Source organism: Engystomops pustulosus, chromosome 4 (genome assembly GCF_040894005.1).
Source record: "Engystomops pustulosus chromosome 4, aEngPut4.maternal, whole genome shotgun sequence".
NCBI classification, from domain to species: domain Eukaryota; kingdom Metazoa; phylum Chordata; class Amphibia; order Anura; family Leptodactylidae; genus Engystomops; species Engystomops pustulosus.
The window spans coordinates 116,799,820-116,819,265 of NC_092414.1; the positions used below are offsets into that span (position 1 = coordinate 116,799,820).

The 19,446-nt window shown below is 41.4% G+C and overlaps 1 protein-coding gene across 2 annotated transcripts in view; it reads left to right on the plus strand.

The window, feature by feature from the left end:
• Nucleotides 1-19,446, plus strand: part of COG5 (component of oligomeric golgi complex 5) — a 220,621-nt gene that overhangs the window by 51,104 nt on the left and 150,071 nt on the right. The gene's annotated exons all lie outside the window — the stretch shown is intronic.

The following is a 19,446-nucleotide window of genomic DNA, read 5'->3' on the forward strand; positions in this document are numbered from 1 at the left end:
ATATAGCCTGCCAGCCCATATCCCTTGGTATATAGCCAGTCCCATGTCCCAGTATATAGCCAGCCCCATGCCCCAGCAGCAGGGGAAGCCAGAAAGGTGAGTTTTGATATATTTTTTTTACTCGAGTATAAGCTGAATGCTGAAAAACTAGGCTTGTACTTGAGTATATATGGTAAATTGATTTGCTTAGAAGCTTGCATAATCCTTTCAGTGTACACTAGGATGGCATCTGCTATTCTGACACATGTTGTCCCCAATGCTTTCTTATATCTGATCTTTTCTGGATATCCAGAAAAGGCTCATTCAGCCAATCGCTGGCTGCACTGGTCTGTAATTGGCTGGTCAGGCATTTGTAGCTAATGTATATTTAATTTTTTTACCACATTTGCAAAACCTATTTACACTGCTGGAAACTCCTTTTACTTTTTTACATTTATTTTAAATGTTTGATATATTGGACTTTGTAACATGTTTGGTGATGTTCACAGAGCAGCTGAAGGAAAACAAAATATTGAGGAGGTCTTTTTTTCAGTCTCCATTCCTGATAGATTTTCATGTATAGGGAGTTAGCTTCAATCATGGTTCTGTTATTTATCACATAAAAATGATGCAGGTTACTGTGCAATTTTTGCGGTTATAAATAACTGAATGGTGTGATGGAAGCTGCCAAACGCAGATGTGAACTTGGCCTTTCCTTTAAGACTATGATAACTCACTCATTAGGATTGCCTGCAGCATTATGTACATCAACAAATTTCTACTGCATATGTGGTATGATATGTTCACTTTTGAAACATGAGAAAAAATGTAGCTTATTTTCCCTATTACTTCCATCAGAAAGTGGGCAGAATATTACAGTACGAACTGTTAACTCCTCCTAGTGATGTTTGTAAGCAATCATATTTTTAGTAAATGCAGATTAGCACAGAACAGTAGAACAGCAAGCAAATAAGTAAGACAATATTCACATGGATATTCGTGTGAAGAGTGTGTTACTCATTTGCTTGTCGTGGATATTAAGGGCTTAGAGACACCTTTTTAGACATTATTTGTACATTTTATAGCCGGTTCATTTTTATTGCTACATAGAACAGTAATGTTGTTGCGTAGTGTATGTACTATAAAGTAGAAAGGTTGTCCATATGGGGCTGACAAAAGGTTAAAAAAAGGTAACCAAAAAAAAAACTACAGGCGGTCCCCTACTTAAGAACACTCGACTTACATACGACCCATAGTTACAAATGGACCTCTGGATATTGGTAATTTATTGTACTTTAGTCCTAGGCTACAATAAACAGCTGTAACAGTTATCACAGGTGTCTGTAATGAAGCTTTAGTGTTAATATTGATTCTTATGACAACCCAACATTTTTAAAATCCAATTGTCACAGAGACCAAAAAAGTTCTGGGTGGGATTACAATGATAAAATATACAGTTCCGACTTACATACAAACTCAACTTAAGAACAAACCTGCAGACCCTATCTTGTATGTAACCCGGGGACTGCCTGTATTCATACAAATGACAAGTTGCAAGAAAGACAAAGGCAGATGAAAGTGGGGAAGAGAAAGTGATGGGGAGGGGCTAGTCCCACATGGATTATAGAGTGTGAGAGGCCATACTGTTAGAAGTGTGAGTATAATCCCAACATGAAGACCAGATCGTCCAAAACTTTATTGTGCTTGTTATTAAAAATATGTGCGGGCTTTCCATGTGTGGGTTCTACCTCTTAAAGGAGTTATGCCACCATATCACATTTATGTAAATGACTTGAAATTTGAAATAGCCAGTTTCCAGATCTTAACCCCATAGAATACCTTTGGTGGGAGTTCAAAGTCCTCAAAACATCACTGCTCTAGAGGAGATCTGCATAGAGGAATGCAAATAAATAATTTGCAAATAAATTCAGACTGTGAACAATGTGGATTTGCACTCAATGGAGAAAAGAAGATACATGAAATATTCTTCTATCATGAGAGTTAATCTGACAAATAAAGGTGGAAAATTATTGGCACAGAAGGCAGTATGGACTCATTCACACGGCCATCCGGGGGGAAGTACATGTGGCCTTCTATGGAGGGAGGAGGGGGTCACCTTCTCCTCCTCTCCAGCACGCAGCGGTATGCCCGCACGGCGGACATACCTCGTGTGAATGTACCCTAAGACAATTTTTCAGGTTGTCTTAGTCTCCAGATAACAACCAGAATGGAAAGGTGGATTTTAAATGTAGTACTAAATCAGGGGAAATGTTCCTTTGACCTGAGATGGAGAGATTATTCCTTGTTAACTATCTATAGCTTGTGTTCAGGCAAAGGTTATAGCACAATTCTAGAATTGTCCCCAGTGCAGCCGCCTCCTGATATATGCATGTTGGCGAGAATTACATCTTGCACTGGTACATGATTATAAATCCTCCGTGCCAAATCTCCAAAGTTAGACCAGACAGGGGAAAATTGGTGTAATTTCCAGAATCAGGGCCCCAAACATACTTGGGGGAAAAAGTTACAAGTTTAAAGCCGCCTAAATGAGTGTAATGAATTTCCAAAACATATTATAAAGGCACCCAAAGAATTTCTACACCCCTTAAAGCCCTTTTTCACTTTCGCATTTCCATATTTTACTCCCCACCTTCAAAAGAGCTGTATGAGAGCTTGTTTTCTGCATATCAAATTGCACCTCATAGTGATGGTATTTATTATTCCATGCCGTGTACTGGGAAGCGGGAAAAATATTCCAAATGCATTGAAATTGGTGAAAAAATGTATTTATGCCATTTTCTTGTGGGCTTGGATTTTACGGCTTTCACTGTGTGCCCCAAAAGACATGTCTATTTTATTCTTTGGGTCGGTGCGATCAAAGTGGCATTTAAAAAAAATGGCATTTTAGACTTTGGGCGCTATTTTCCATTATGAGGTTAAAAACCGGGAATAACCGTTATTATGTTTTGATGTGCAAATCGCTCATTGTGATGAATGTGTTAAAACAAGGCAGCCTAGGGTCTTCGTATGACCCATGGTTGTCATAGCAACAGATTGCCGCTCCCAGATGACATCACCAGGAGCGACGATCCAAGCCAATATGGTGGTGCCCATGCACCACGATTTAGGGGTTATCACAGGGTTTAATGCAGCAGACACCCACCATGTATGAAGAGGGCTCACCCCATGAGTCCTCGTCATACAGCGGCAGCCAACGTGTGACATAATATTACGTCACTTGTTGGTTAGGGGTTAAAGTAAAAAAATATTTTAGTTGAGGAGTTGAACATGCTTTTTACTGAAGAGCAGCCTGAAGGCAAAAAATCACCTCTTCAAGGGAATCCTTCAGGTACATCTAGCCCCCCAAATCGCGGGTCCTACCTCATTTTCTGCTACGAATGATCATTTTGAAATCAGTTAGCTGCTCCTGTGAATTCTAAAATGAACCTCCCCAGCAAAGTTCAGGAACGCCCACCTGACTCAATTCAGAGGATTACAATTCATTTTATAATTCTGCTGACTCATTTCAATATCAGAGCAGAGAAACTCACTAAGAGTTTCATTTTGGGGGGCCAATATTTGCCTAACAGGTTTCCTTTCAGATTGTGTAATTGAATAATTTAGAAAGACCGGAAATAAAACTGACAAAAATGTCAGTAAGGGTTTTTTTACATGCCTTCTTAGACAAAAAAACTCCCATCAATGTGTCTTCACCCTAAATCTGGGATCATCAGTATGTGCTGGAAGTATTTCAATCCAGGTATTGAATAAAACCATATATGTGTAACTGTAAAAAGTATGGAATTTTAAAAACTTCTCAAAAGTCATTGTTTGTCATTTAAAAACAAACTATGAATAAAAAGATGAGGAGTTTTGCCAGGAATATTATTACTGTGATTTGCCAAATCATAGAAATGAAGATATTACTAGTTGAGCATGGATTTATGTAGCAAAACACCCTTGATAATTACCATTGTGTACGGTTCCTTGTTCTATATGACCATATAAGTGGTCAGCAAATCTTCACTAGTGTTTACTACATGCAGACAATTTCTTTGCTGCTTCAGAAACAAAGCCTCTTAAGATTCAATGTGTTACGTTGGTAGAGTAGCCACTGTGTATGTTAAGAATTCTCTGCATATTTCTAAATATTACTCTGGTTATCTGGCAAAAGCTTCATAAGAACAAGTAAATTGTTAGTACTGTAAAGTTTAAAGAAGCAGAATCTTAGAACATACAGAGGACAATATTTAGAAAGAGTCAAGGTTTCACTATCATATCTGACTGACTGACAGTTCGTGAATTTTTTTGTGATTGTAATCCGCAATAAAATGGCTCTTTATTACAGTCTACTGGCGCCCAAAGTCTTACTTGGGAATCAGCAGTGGTATTTATTTTCAGGGCCTAAGAGTGGCTGTCCAAGGTGGCAGAGTGCAGCTTGGAACTGTGATGTATGCATAAAGTGTATCATGTGGTATATACAATGGGTTATATGGATTCAGAACGGTTTCTCAAGTTGGACTGAGATGTATCTATGATTAAAGACCAGTACAGTCTGAAATGCGTCAGACAGATTGTAAATTGTACACTTTTCCATATAAAGCTAAAGTCTCAATTTTATTGCACAAAAGTGAGTGCCATCTTTATTTGTATATAACCATCTTTTAGTGTAGTGAGACTACACTAAAATCATTAATGTGACTAATTTAGTCTTGGATACTGATGGGCTATACATTTGAATGGTAGAAATATACATTATTCAAAGGAAGTTCAGTGATTTTCAATACACTTGTTTGCCTTCTGTTGCATATGTTATAAAAAAAAAAAGAGAACTCAATTTTACAGTATCCTACAGTACCTTGTTGCCATGGACACCAAGGAGCTGCTAAGCTGCGCATCCTCTGGTACTGTACCTCCTTAAGACTGCACAAATAGGTTTATAAAGAAGGATGAGTTAATAGTCAATGGAGTTGATATTTTACATATTGTGTAGATTTAAAAACTTTCACTTGGTGTTGCTCAAATGTGAATAAATGTTGTTCAAGTGACGTGTGTAATTCAAGACATATGAATGTAATGAAGATGAATGTATTTCTTTAAGAGGGTACTATTATGTATGACAGTATTCAAACTACAGTACATATGTACTGAGAAATGTACAGAGGATTCTTCTTCAAAGTCTGAAAATTTTAACACCTTTGCACACTTTCTTGTGACTAGGAATAAGTCGTCCCCTACTTAAGAACACCTAACTTACAGACGACTCCTAGTTACAAATGGACTTTTGGTAATTTATGTACTTTAGTCCTAGGCTACAATAAACAGCTATAACAGTTATCAAAGGTGTCTGTAATTAAGATTTATTATTAATCCTGGTTCTTATGACTACCCAACATTTTTAAAATCCAATTGTCACAGAAACCAAAAAAAAGTTTGACTGGGGTTTTCATAATAATAAACTATATAGTTCCAACTTGCATGCAAACACAACTTAAGAACAAAACTGTACGTAACCCGGGGACTGCCTATATAGATATAGGCAGAGCTATATCTATACTGGGACCCGTTAAAGTAATTCATGGAGTCATTCTTGAATGAGAGACACTTGAACATCCAATGTTTATTGAAATGAACTAGAAACACAATGGAGGTCATTTACTAAGGGCCCGAATCGCTCTTTTTTGTCGGGTCCCCCAAAAATTACCTGTATTAAAAAAAAAAAAAGTGTCGCTTGACACACGCTTACCTGCACCCAGGATAGGAAGGTGAACTCCGGCGGACTTCAGCGCAGAACTCGCCACTGGATCGTGACAGGACCGGTAAGTAAATGTGCCCCAGTATATTATCATTATAATGTATGAAGTATCTGATAATTTATCATGGTATCATAATTCAGTAGTTCAATTGTAAGTTGCATTGTTTCCATTATATTGGGCCTACAATGTTGCCTTCTCGAACTGCAGTGGCCCCTTATTTCATTCACTTATGCTGTACCTCTGCAATGGCTAAAAAAAATGGAAAGTCATGTTTTTTTTTTTTTTTTTTGTAAACCTATTTTATTAGTTTTTTCCAAGCATAAGAATGAAACAAAAACAAACAAGACAAGGTCATCTTGTACACTTTCGCATAAAAAGGCAAACACAGCAATGTCAGCTTGTACACATTCTTATTAACATAAAGTGCCTAGAGCCCAATCAGAGACAAAACCCCCTTCCCCATCCAAACCCCCCCACCCCCACAGGTGCCAAAGGTGCATGAATCTCCGAAATCTTATGAAAGAGAAATAAAGTCACAGGTATTTTAGAGCAGCAGCACACTATCCCAGGCTCAGCCCGAGGTACACATCCAGCTCATCAGTTAAGCTTGAGTTTAACTAGTCTCTCTGATATATAATCTTGAAGATACCCCTTGATAAAGCGCTCATAGCGAAACGCGTGTCGGGGCATCTCTCCATGTGTGATTTGTTTTGGTATGGTATTTACTTCTTATTTTCTCTCAGTCATTTCTCTCACAGTATTAGGCTGTGTATCTATTTAACCCTACTGTTTTATACATGTATACTTAGGGCTATGCTATATGACTGTTTTTACCAACTTATATGCTTAGATACAACCATTCATTGTACCACACATGGTTTTTAACCCATTGTAGTTCATCTATTGTTTGTCTTGATTATACATATGTTATCAATAAAGATCGTAATTTTTTACATTTACTTATTGTGGGTGTTATATCACTTTTGATCAAATTGTTAGTTTTTGCATCAAAACCCGACTGTGGCCGGTTTATTTGTCCACATTTATCGGGTTTAACAAATTTTGGTTGCATACTGTAGTTGTGAAAGGAGAAACTATTTCCCTGACGGTCTCACTCTGATAAAATTCCAAAATAAAACCTCCCCATTTATCAAAAAACTTTTCTGTAGCGGTGCTGCGCTACCTACACATGAATGTCACAGCCGCACTTTATTTCATTTTCCGTGCTCTTACTATGACAGTACCTTCTCCCCGTCACCGCTCTGTTTCTCCGCCACCATGCTGCCCGGGGCCATCGGAGGTAACAACTTTGGAGAAACTACTAAGCAGCTTTGTGAGTAAGAATCTAACTCCCGGTCCTGCTCATTATCCATCTCGCTGGGCTGAACTGTTATATATGGGGTACCACATATGATAGATGATTGATGGTTTACCCCCTACAACAGATAGCTACCTGGGCTATCCATGTAAATGATGGCTGCCTGGGATACCCCTGTAAGAGATGGCTACCTGGGTTACCCCTGTGAGAGATGGCTACCTGGGATGCCCCTGTGAAAGATGGCTACCTGGGATAGCCCTGTGAGAGGTGGCTGTCTGGGATTCCCTTGTGAGAGATGGCTACCTGGGATACCCCTGTGAGAGATGACTGCCTGGGATACCCTTGTGAGAGATGGCTACCTGGGATACCCCTGTGAGAGATGGCTACCTGGGATACCCGTGAGAGATGGCTACCTGGGATACCCCTGCGAGAGATGGCTACCTGGGATACCCCTGCGAGAGATGGCTACTAGGCAACCCCTGTGAGAGATGGCTACTAGGCAACCCCTGTGAGAGATGGCTACTGGGCCAACCCTGCGAGAGATGGTTACTGGGCCAACCCTGCGAGAGATGGCTACTGGGCCAACCCTGCGAGAGATGGCTACTGGGCCAGCCCTGCGAGAGATGGCTACTGGGCCAACCCTGCGAGAGATGGCTACTGGGCCAACCCTGCGAGAGATGGCTACTGGGCCAACCCAGCGAGAGATGGCTACTGGGCCAACCCTGCGAGAGATGGCTACTGGGCCAACCCAGCGAGAGATGGCTACTGGGCCAACCCTGCGAGAGATGGCTACTGGGCCAACCCTGCGAGAGATGGCTACTGGGCCAACCCTGCGAGAGATGGCTACTGGGCCAACCCTGCGAGAGATGGCTACTGGGCCAACCCTGCGAGAGATGGCTACTGGGCCAACCCTGCGAGAGATGGCTACTGGGCCAACCCTGCGAGAGATGGCTACTGGGCCAACCCTGCGAGAGATGGCTACTGGGCCAACCCTGCGAGAGATGGCTACTGGGCCAACCCTGCGAGAGATGGCTACTGGGCCAACCCTGCGAGAGATGGCTACTGGGCCAACCCTGCGAGAGATGGCTACTGGGCCAACCCTGCGAGAGATGGCTACTGGGCCAACCCTGCGAGAGATGGTCAGAAAACAAAATAGGCAAGTCTGAAACCTTGCTTGTATTTTGATGGTTTCTCAGATTTTTTTAACAATATGTTCAGGTTTCTGGTTGTTCTCAAAGCCCTCATTGTGATGGTATTGCTGTATTAATGTGACTACTAAACAGCTTGCCTAACTGTTAAGAAGTATCTACATTTTACAGTACTAAAATGACATTCAGCTCTTTTAAGACAACCAAAATAACCATATCCTGAATGGTAACTGCCAATATTCTAATTCTATATTTGTCACTTCAGAGGAAGTCAGCCAGAAGTCAATCTGCGACCAAGAATTCTGGGCATGGGAAAAATGGGTGTAAAGTTTGCCATGCATCTGTCGGCTCGAGGTCAGACCAAGAGGACAACATCCTATCTTCCCTGGCAGCTTACTCCCCCTGTTTTTGGGGATTTATCCTATCCTTCCCTGGGTGCACAACTAAATTTAGGCAAATGGGCTAAGTTCACTATTGTCCAAGTGAGGCATTATCATTGCTCGAGGACTCAATATATCAAATTGACTATGGTATCATGTACCTCAGTTATTTCAGCTATTTGTGGTTATAGGAAATTTCACATATCTAGAGCATTTTTTCAATAAAATTGAACTGCCCTTGAAGTTGCTAAATAGGAGCACTGCCGATTGCAGTTAACTCTAACTGGAAAGCCTCTGTGTTTTAAAAATGATTTGTATATGTAAACGACTACCCTAATGTATGACTCAATACATTTCCTTTTCTTTTGTGATTTAGGTCATCAATGATACTAAAATTGAGCACTTATAATATAATTATGTTTTACAATCATTTTAATACATTTGCATTTCTATTAAATAAAACCCAATAAGGAAATTGAGTCATATATCCATCCATCTAGTCAGAAATGAGACCGTTTAGTGCAGTGACTGTAAAAGGGCATATATACATGCCTTTATATCCAATCTATGTGATTTCATGTGTAGAAAACACATACTAAAACATGACCATGTAGATTCCCCTTTAGCCTGGAATTGAAGTCAAGGAATATCTATCTTTTTTTGTCTGTTTTTCATCTTCCCCCTCTCACAGGCTTCACCAGTATTGTAAACAAAGGAAGCTTTCACTCATATTACAGTGTGTGTATTATAATGACGGCCCCATACAAGCTACTTTTTTTCCCATACAAGTATTTTTAAATCTGTACAGCATTTTTTTTTTGTTGAGAACTTCAGCCTATCCCTGGCCTCAGCACTGGCAGGCCAATGAGGGGCTGAAAAAGATACATGTCATCACTGCAGCCTATTGATACAAAGACTAGCAGAATGGGAGACATAGACATGAGTGAAATGAAAATGGAGATGAGTAGAAGAAATATATTTACCGTATATACTCGTGTATAAGCCGAGTTTTTCAGCACAAAAAATGTGCTGAAAAACGTCCCCTCGGCTCATACACGAGTCACTAAGTAAAAACTACTAAGTAAAAAATACTTAAAAAATAATAAACTTATATACTCGCCCTCCGGTGGCCCCGATGTGCAGCGCTGCTCCCCCGAGGTCCGCGTCGCTTGTCTTCAGGCTTCTGCACCCGTCTTCTTTCTTCTGCTGGGCGCCGCCATTGCTCTCTCCCGGGCGGCGCCGAGTATGACATTAGCAGCGGCGCACCATACTAGGCGCCAGCCGGGAGAGAGCAATGGTGGCGCCCAGCAGAAGAAAGAAGACGGGCGCGGAAGCCTGAAGACAAGCGGCGCGGACCTCGGGGGAGCAGCGCTGCACATCGGGGCCACCGGAGGGTGAGTATATAAGGTTTTGTTTTTTTTTAATGCTGGGGGCAGGCTGTATACCACTGAGGGCAAGCTGTATACTACTGGGGGCAAGCTGTATACTACTGGGGACTGGCTGTATACTACTGGGGACTGGCTGTATACCACTGGGGGCAAGCTGTATACCACTGGGGGCAAGCTGTATACTACTGGGGGCAAGCTGTATACTACTGGGGGAAAGCTGTATACTACTGGGGGCAGGCTGTATACCACTGGGGGCAGGCTGTATACCACTGGGGGCAGGCTGTATACCACTGGGGGCAGGCTGTATACCACTGGGGGCAAGCTGTATACCACTGGGGGCAGGCTGTATACCACTGGGGGCAGGCTGTATACTACTGGGGGCAGGCTGTATACTACTGGGGGCAGGCTGTATACTACTGGGGGCAGGCTGTATACTACTGGGGGCAAGCTGTATACTACTGGGGGAAGGCTGTATACCACTGGGGGCAGGCTGTATACCACTGGGGGCAAACTGTATACCACTGGGGGCAGGCTGTATACTACTGGGGGCAGGCTGTATACTAATGGGGGCAAACTGTATACTACTGGGGGCAGACTGTATACTACTAAGGGCAGGCTGTATACTACTAAGGGCAGGCTGTATACTACTGGGGGCAAGCTGGGATGTCTGTATACTATAGGGGGCTGGTTGGATATATACTGGGGGGGGGGTCTGTGGCCAATGCATTTCTCACCCTCGGCTTATACTCGTGTCAATAGTTTTTCCCAGTTTTTGGTGGTAAAATTAGGGGTCTTGGCTTATACTCGGGTCGGCTTATACTCGAGTATATACGGTATATGTTTATATAGAATGGGAAACAGCAATTTGCACCTTCCTTTATCTCCTCAGTGATTTGGTATACAGAGATAGCTGTCAGACATACGAATAAATCTTTTTTTTTTTTTTTTTTTAACTTCAAAACTATCCTCCTGCTCTATAACATTCTGTCTTTATATCAATTAGCATTTTATTTTTTTTTTTTTTTAGAATCTCACTAAAAATCTGAAAAATGCTGTTGGTGAGAGTGTTGATCATCTACTGCCTTTGAAAATCTCTTATAATGACTCTGGAAATGGTCATGACTTTGGTGTCAAATGAGCTATAAACAGAAATAATTACATGGAAAATATATTATTATCCTATATGTGCATCCAGTAGGAAACTACAAAGCTAACCACTGTAAAAGAAAATTGACACACGCTTTCAGCTCTACAATAAATGTTTTATTCCTGCCCTTATTATGTAGTAAATGTTTTGTACAGATTCAGTAAAACATAGAACGTAGAATTTCATTAGATCATGGATATTTATTGTTTGTATTGGTACAACATCTATTCCTATTCTTGTAGCCTTTCTTGTAGCCTAATGTTCAGGATTCTAGCATCCTTCCTGCACTCAATCTACATTAGATGAGTTTGCTGAAGACTTATAAAGATAAGAGCGATCACCACTCCAAACCCCCATTCACTTGCAAACTTAGCTTTGCTAAGTGTGCATTCTGCCTTAGGAGATTGCGGGGAATAAGTCATGGTCACACACCTCTGGAGGTTTTTCTTCCTTAAGAACAGAAGGGTCATGCATGTTGTAGTCCACATGCCAGTACTTCTTTCCCTCAAAGTCTGATTTCCATGCTGAGCATGGAGGCCTCCATACACTTTAGACGTTTAGCAAGCCCCAGTGAAATTGTCTGAACCTACTGCTTGTAAGAGTGTTTAGAAATGAGAGCTTGAAATAAGTTTTGTTTCGTTGTAACAAATGTACTTGCTGTTCTTCTGGATTTTTAAATATAGTTTTTTTTTAACCTTTGGCTATGAACTTACAGTAGCTTTGTTATGTAAGAAATAGAAAGTCTTGTGGATCATGAGTTAATTTGGCAATTGGCCTTTTTATTTGGACTCTGCATTACCTAGAATTGCAAGTACCGCATGACAAGTGATACATTTTACTCATCCAGCCTAAGATCACCCTGTGGTCAACACTTAGTTGTTGCAGGGAAATTCTAAAAATCTACTTTAATATCTGTATATTTTCTTGCCTAGAATTATTTAATCAGCTTAATGTCTATTTGTGCAGAAGAACCCAAAGAAGCACACTGTAGTTTTTGCCTTATGACTCATTTGTTACAAACCGATGCCAGCATGTTCTGTTTGTTTGAATTTCCATTCCAGCAGTACAGGCTTTTCATGTGTTCATCCTTTGTAGTCCTGCTGTGTTTTAATGTGTACTCACATATTTTAAAAAGCATGCAACAAGTCATCATTCAATGAGTTTATTACCAGTATATTGACACTTTACATTGAACAGACAATGACTTGTTATTCTAATACTCCAAATATATAATAAAATATTATACTGTCATCTTTGTGGATAGGAAGCCACCTTTTTCCATTCAGACATAATTCCTACACATATCAGAATATATGCACAGGCCTGACTGGACTTATTTATTGATCTATAAAAGGAGTGCACAACCTTTATTTGTCAGATGGCTACATTGTCATACAACTCAACTTTAGGGGGCAACACTACTAATCAGTGCCATAACAGACTACAATACAGTGCACAAAACCGATGATAATCCTGGAGACCCCCTTCCCCTATAGCAGACATATAATACTGGAGACCCCTAGAGCAGATGTATAATATTGGAGACCTGCTCCCCCCCATCAGACCTATAATACTGGATCCAAGCACCCCAGCAGACTTATAGTAATGGAGACCCCCCCCCTCCCGAGCAGTAAAATAATAAATATAAAATATTTCAATTCACCCCTTTCCCCTAGAACTGATATAAATATAAATAAACACTTAAAATCATGTCAAAAGTCGAAAATGCCACTTTTCACCATTTTGTAACATATAAAATTTTTAAAAAAAGTGATCAAAAGTATATACAGTCCTCAAAATGGTAGCATCGAAAACGTCATCTTGCAAATAATGACACCACCCACAGCTCGGTAAACTGAAGTGTGAAAAAATTATTAGCACCAGAAATGTATGAAAACATTAAAAAACCGATATACATTTGGCATCTCCATGATTGTACCGACCCAAAAAATAAAGGAGATATGCCTGTGGAGAGTTGAAAATGGAAACGCAAAAACGAAATTGGGCTTCGGCATTAAGGGGTTAAGCTATCAGCTCCTAAAGCTGGGAAGGGTCCAATAAGCCATTTTCATACTCAGCAGGCCAGCTTATTAATGAGTGTCAGGCACAACCACACCTCCCAGTGCTGACTGAAAGCCTGTAAAATGATGTATAAATCCTGGTGGTGGCTCCTCTATGTACTTCCTGGTTCTGGCGTCCCCTGCAGCCTGTGAGTGTATGAGATACTCCTATACACATGAATGACAGCCTGTATAATGATGTATAACTCCTGGTGCTGGAGTCCCCTGCAGCCTGTGAGTGTATGAGATACTCCTAAAGACAGGACTGCCAGCCTGTATAATGATGTGACATTTTTGGTGCTGGCTCCTCTCTGTACCTCCTGGTGCTGCCCCCTTCCCCTGCAGCCTGCATGTGTATGATATACTTCTATAGACATGACTGACAGCCTGTATAATGATGTGATACTCCTGGTGCTGGCTCCTCTATGTGCTTCCTAGTTGTGGCGCTTCTTGTAGCCTGTGTGTGTATGATATACTCCACATGACTGACAGCCTGTATAATGATGTGACACTACTCGTGCTGGCTCCTCTGTACTTCTTTTTTCTAGCTGCAGTGCCCCCTGCATTCTGTGTGTGTATGAGAGCTTTAACTGCTACAGGATGCAGCCATGTGTATTGGAGAAGGGTCTCTCTCTGTATGGGTCTCTCGCACTAGCAATGCCTTAGTATACATTACACACAGACATGAGGAGAGGGGTAACACAAGTGGCACCATACCGCTCCGTACACAGGAAAAAGATAAAACATGTCCTATCTTTCCTCGTGTGTATGGCCCGTACGCCGCACATTTCTACGGAGAGGGGTCACCCCTCCTCCTCTCCATGGCGCTGGACGCATGCCTGTCCATGTAAATGTAGCCTAAGGCTACATTCACACTGCCGTTGCCCGCCCGTACCGTACCGTAGCGGGCAACGGCAGTGTACGGGGAGAGGAGGAGGAGGTGAGCGCAGCTCACCCCCGCCCCTCTCCATAGCAACCTATGGCACACGGCCCCGTATTACGGGAAAAGATAGTACCGGTCCTATCTTTTTCCCAGGTACGGAACGGTACGGTGCCGCACGTGTGCGGCACCGTACCACTCCCGTAGGGTGCCGTGCGCCCATAGGAGTGTATGGGGGACGTATATCGGCCGTTCGTGTGAATGTAGCCTAACTCTTATGGAAGGAGAAATTGAGTTCTTAATTTTTCACACTCCTTCTGCGCTTTTCTTTTAAAGGGTTTTCCAGGAATCTTTAAAGCTCATTGGTTTTTTTGGGCCAGAGTGTGGAAAAAGAGTGTATTTCAGCTCTCATATTGCTCTGGTTCTTGTTAACATGTTTGGGCTTTCTGGAAAATCCCCCTAACATCTCTTGGACGGCACCTGAATAAAGACCTCATCTGGGGCAGTAGTCTGTGGGGATGTCCTTCGGGTTTACTGCAGTTTCTTCTTCTCCCGTGCTAATCATGTGAGTAGGAGCTGGTCTCTGGCTGTCAGAGACAGCCAGTTCCCCCAGGGTAAGGGCAGAAGCGGTTTATTACCGTTTTTGCCTTCTATCTTAAATAAGACCTGTCACCAAAATGTTACAACTCTGACTAACAATTCTTGCTTACAACTATTCCTCATATCACCTAATATTAGCTTGCAGTGAGACAATGTACCTTAATTACAGCTGTTTTTATAAATAGCTTAGCAAATTAGCTTTCCTGACTCATGTCTGCTGGCTTTGACTCTTCTCTCTCTGATGCCAGGTAATACAAGATAAAAGGTGATTTATGTAAAAGTAAGCAAAACAATAGCCAAAGAGATTGTGGGGAGATTGTCGGGATAACAGATATCCTTACAGTTAATACAAAAAGAGGTGTATTGGATTTGCAGGTTAGAATCTTTGAGTCCTAAAGGACTAAATGAAGAACGTAATTTTAATGTATATATGCGATAGGGGTTTTTGTGCTATTGGATTATCGGTCCAGCAGTATTTGCAAAATAAATATAAAAATTTGCATATATTGATCATAAAGTTGTATGGGGTACCAAACTTCCGTTAGTGTGTAGCTTTTTGTGCCTTTTATGTTTTATTATTGTATTCATTCACATTAGATTTATGACACTGTCTATTGTGTTTCTGGGGGGAGGGTATAAATAGCTTGTGGAGGTGTGTGCCGGGTTCTAGGAAGGGGGCGTTTCTCTCAAAATGTCGCTGGATGTGGCAAACACCACCCTGGGATGTGTTTGTTTGTGAGTTTGGTCTCTCCCCAAGGTCAAGGCATGTGATTACTCTTAAGGTTTTGGCGATTTATAAAGAAGCTTTTGGAATGTTAATACTTGCATAGACAATCGTGATCGTACTGACCCAAAGAATGAAGTAGACATGTCATTTGGGGTGCAAAGGGAAGGCCGTAAATCCAAGCCCACAAGAAATGGCGCAAATGAGTTTTTTCATCATTTTTACTGCATCCAGAATTTTTTTTCCCCACTTCCCAGTACATGGCATGGAATATTAAATACCATTACTATGAAATGCAAAAACGTGGCGCACACTAGTATCAAGTGGCTTGCTTTGCAATCCTTTATCCTGGTAGCAGATTTCCTTTTGTCTGGGACCGTCCACTGACTTTGGCGCTGACGTCAGCAGGCGCAGGTCCCGAGTCTGCAGCAACTTCTTTAGATGCTGCTGCAGTTTAGTGCGGGAGCAGGACACAGACACTTGGAGAACCTAGAGAGAAGGGAGATGCGGTACGTTTCTGCTTCTCTACTCCTCACTGCATTGCACTGAAGGAGCAATCCCCAGTGACAGGTGGTCATTTCTCTTGTAACTAAGTTACAGGGGAAAACTTGTAAAAGAAAAAATAAAGTAAAATTTAAAAAATAAAAGGGTAAATGTCCCCCAGGGGCATTTTATGACATTTATATGGGGGACATTTAAAGTAAAAACATACACAAAAAAAATATAAATGTTCATAAAAAATACAATGACATTTCCCCATAAACTACAAAAAGCAACCCCATAGTCCCCCCATTTGCCTGAGACTATACATATATATCAAAATGACTGAAACAAAATAGAGAATTTATTAATAATGTTCATTTTAAGTTAATATTAACATTAAAAAATTAACGTACTATAAATTGCAAAAAAAGATTTTTTCCACTTTCAACCCAAAATAATACGGTAATAAAAAAAATGTTTCAACTTTTATTACCTATTTAACTAGCTCTATGTGTCCCGCAAAAAATTTCAGGAAGCGTGCAAAAAAAAAAAAAGGTAAGGCCCTTAAACCGCCACTTACGAAAATTCGCCTAAAATGCCCGATCACTAGAGCCTTTTCAGGCCGCGTCACTAAGGGGTTAAGTGGTTAAATAAATATTGACAGTGTAATTTGTTACGTATTGTTGTTTATTTAATTGTAATGCCTTATATGTTATTTATGAATTCAGAGTGTGCGCAGCTTTCTTTTAGGCTACATTCACACTGACGTATGGGGGACGTATATACGGCTGCGCTCACCTCCTCCTCCTCTCCCTGTGCACTGCCGTTGCCCGGTACGGTACGGGCGGGCAACGGCAGTGTGAATGTAGCCTTAGTTGTGATTATGTGTAGACAGAAAAGTTTTTTGTATTTGGGAAAAAATTGATAACAAACATAATATTACACATCATAGCTGGGATTCTGAACTTGTATAGAAGCTGCCAGGTTACATTACAGTTCCCTTACAGTCTGAATTGTGTACATCTCTTTGCCAAGAACAAATGTGAGGAACAAAACTTACACTGATGAGGACTCTGGAAAAGCCTACACTTGACAAACACTTTGGAAAATATGTAATTCTCAATATGACATTGTAAGAGAATATGCCAGCCACTCTCGTGTTGCCTAGGACGTGAATAGGCAACATGGTGAAGCAAAGTGGTTAAATATTCTTAAAATGCTGATAATTTGCTATGGGAAATATGATAAGAAAAGAGTGATTACTACAGAAAGCAAAGAGGTTAGTATGCAGAAGACTTTCATAAATGAAAGTCATAAGTTTAGCCAATACCACTGTATCTCTGTACTTTGACCACTGTCCGTACAGTGAAGCACCCAGCACCCCGATTTGTAAAATCACTTTGAAGATGTTTAATCTTTACATGTAGTAAGATGCTTCTGTAAGGCAGTTTCACATGCCGGCGCTTGATTGCGTTTGAGATCCTATAAAATGCAAATGTAATTACCTCAACATATGACTTTTGACATACACCCTTAGCTTTGCAGTTTATTATCCATTGTCTTTCTCTTCTTTAACCCCTTAAGGACGCAGCCATTTAGTAGCTTAAGGCTCAGTCCCATTTTTTGGATTCTGACCTGCGTCTCTTTATATGGTTATAACTTTTGAACACTGTTACTTATCAAAGCGATTCTGAGATTGTTTTTTTCCCCACATGTTGTACTTCATTTTAGTGGTAAATTTTGGCTGAAATTTAGAATGGTAAAATTTTGTCGGTTATACGTTCATTTAGCCCTAAAATTTAGACATTTCCAAAAGATAAAAAGAGAAAACCCACCATAAAATTTGTTCTACAATTTCTCCTGAGTACAGAGACCCCCCACATGTGGCCATGACTTGTTTTATAGGGGCACAGCGAGGCGCAGAAGGGAAGAAGCGCCCTGCAGCTGCCAGGATTTTAGTTTCCTCGTTGCCCCCTTTTGAAGGCTATAGAAAGGTTAGGAAGGTTATATGTCTCTATATGTTTTGGGGCTTATGGGCATTTTTAGCGATTTATAAAGTTATTAAACATTTTTTTTTACATTTTTTACTTGATCCACCATGGGACATGAACAAGCAATCATCTGATTGCTTTTTCATGATAATACTCTGCAATACTCATGTATTGCAGGGTATTAGCAGTGTCAGCCTATGCAGATGCATAGGCTGACACTTTGCCTTTAAGATGACGTCACAGACGCCATCTTAAAGGCACTGCCTTCAGGCTTCTCTGGGGTCCCGATCGGACCCCAGAGGTGCCATAGCAGCGATCGGTGCCCCTGAAAACGGCGCGGGGGCGCCGATCGTGGGGTAAAGACCACCGGAAGGCATGTTAAATGCCGCGGTCATGTTGACCGCGGCATTTAATGGGTTTGACACCCGCGATCGGAGCCCACTCCAACCGCAGGTGTTAGCCGGGGATGTCAGCGGTAGATTACCGCTGAAATCCCGCAATTCCCGATGCCGGTTCGGCTGCTGTGCAACGCTGAACCGGCATCGTCTCTGCGCAGTAGTTGTACTGCGCTGAGCGCTATTCGCGGGACTCAGCGCAGTACAGCTACGGCGCAGAGCGCTAGGGGGTTAAAGGAGCCACCTTTTCCCTCTTAGGGCAGCTCAGTGGCGAGCACTACAGTGGTTAGCAGCACCATCTACAAAGAGTTTGTATGTCCTCTCTGTGTTTGCGTGGGTCCTCCGGTTTCCTCCCACACTCCACAAACCATACTACTGGTAGGTTGGTTATATTGAGAGACCCATTGGGGACAGGGACCAATTTGGCGAGCTCTGTGTAGCGCTGCGTAATCTGTGTGCACTATATAAATAAAGGAATTATTATTGTGGTACATTTCTCTTTCCTCCTGTGTGAATATGTTAAAGCCTGGAGATAGTTGTAGGAATGTGAATTCTGCTCATTTGTTGCCAGGAGAAAGTGTCATTATAGGAGAGATATACTGCGTGATTTTTTTTTTAACAGGAAACTGCACAGAATTCTAGAACAAGGATTTCTCTGCAAGAAATCTGTTTCACTCCATTGACTCAGCTTGTATTGGGGTTCTAATCTTTTCTCTAATCAGTCAGATATGGGTAGCTGAATACCCCATGAGAGGACTCCTGTCACACTATAGTATATTAAATGAACCCACAATGGATTGTGGTACTTTCTTTGAGCTGGTCCTTAATGAAGAGCAGTGCTTTAATTAGGAGAATAAAGTGACACAGGGCGTAGGGATCACAGTAGATGGCTAATGATGTGCCAGTTTGTGTATGTGAAGAGAATGAAAAAGGGTCATTTAAGGGAGTAGGAACGGCAATCGTGTCTTCGTTGTTTTGTCCGATGCGCTTGTGTGGTTTTTAAATACAATAATTGGGACACTAAAACAATGCCTGAGTCTGGACACAAATTTGTTTTAGTATTGCCCATCTATGTGTTCACAAAGAAGGCAGGATATTATCAGCACAAACACCAGGCTCATAGACAACATTTAGTAATGTAGTGCATGATAAGAGGGCAAGAAAAAGAATAACTGACAATTAAGGTGTCAGGGCAAC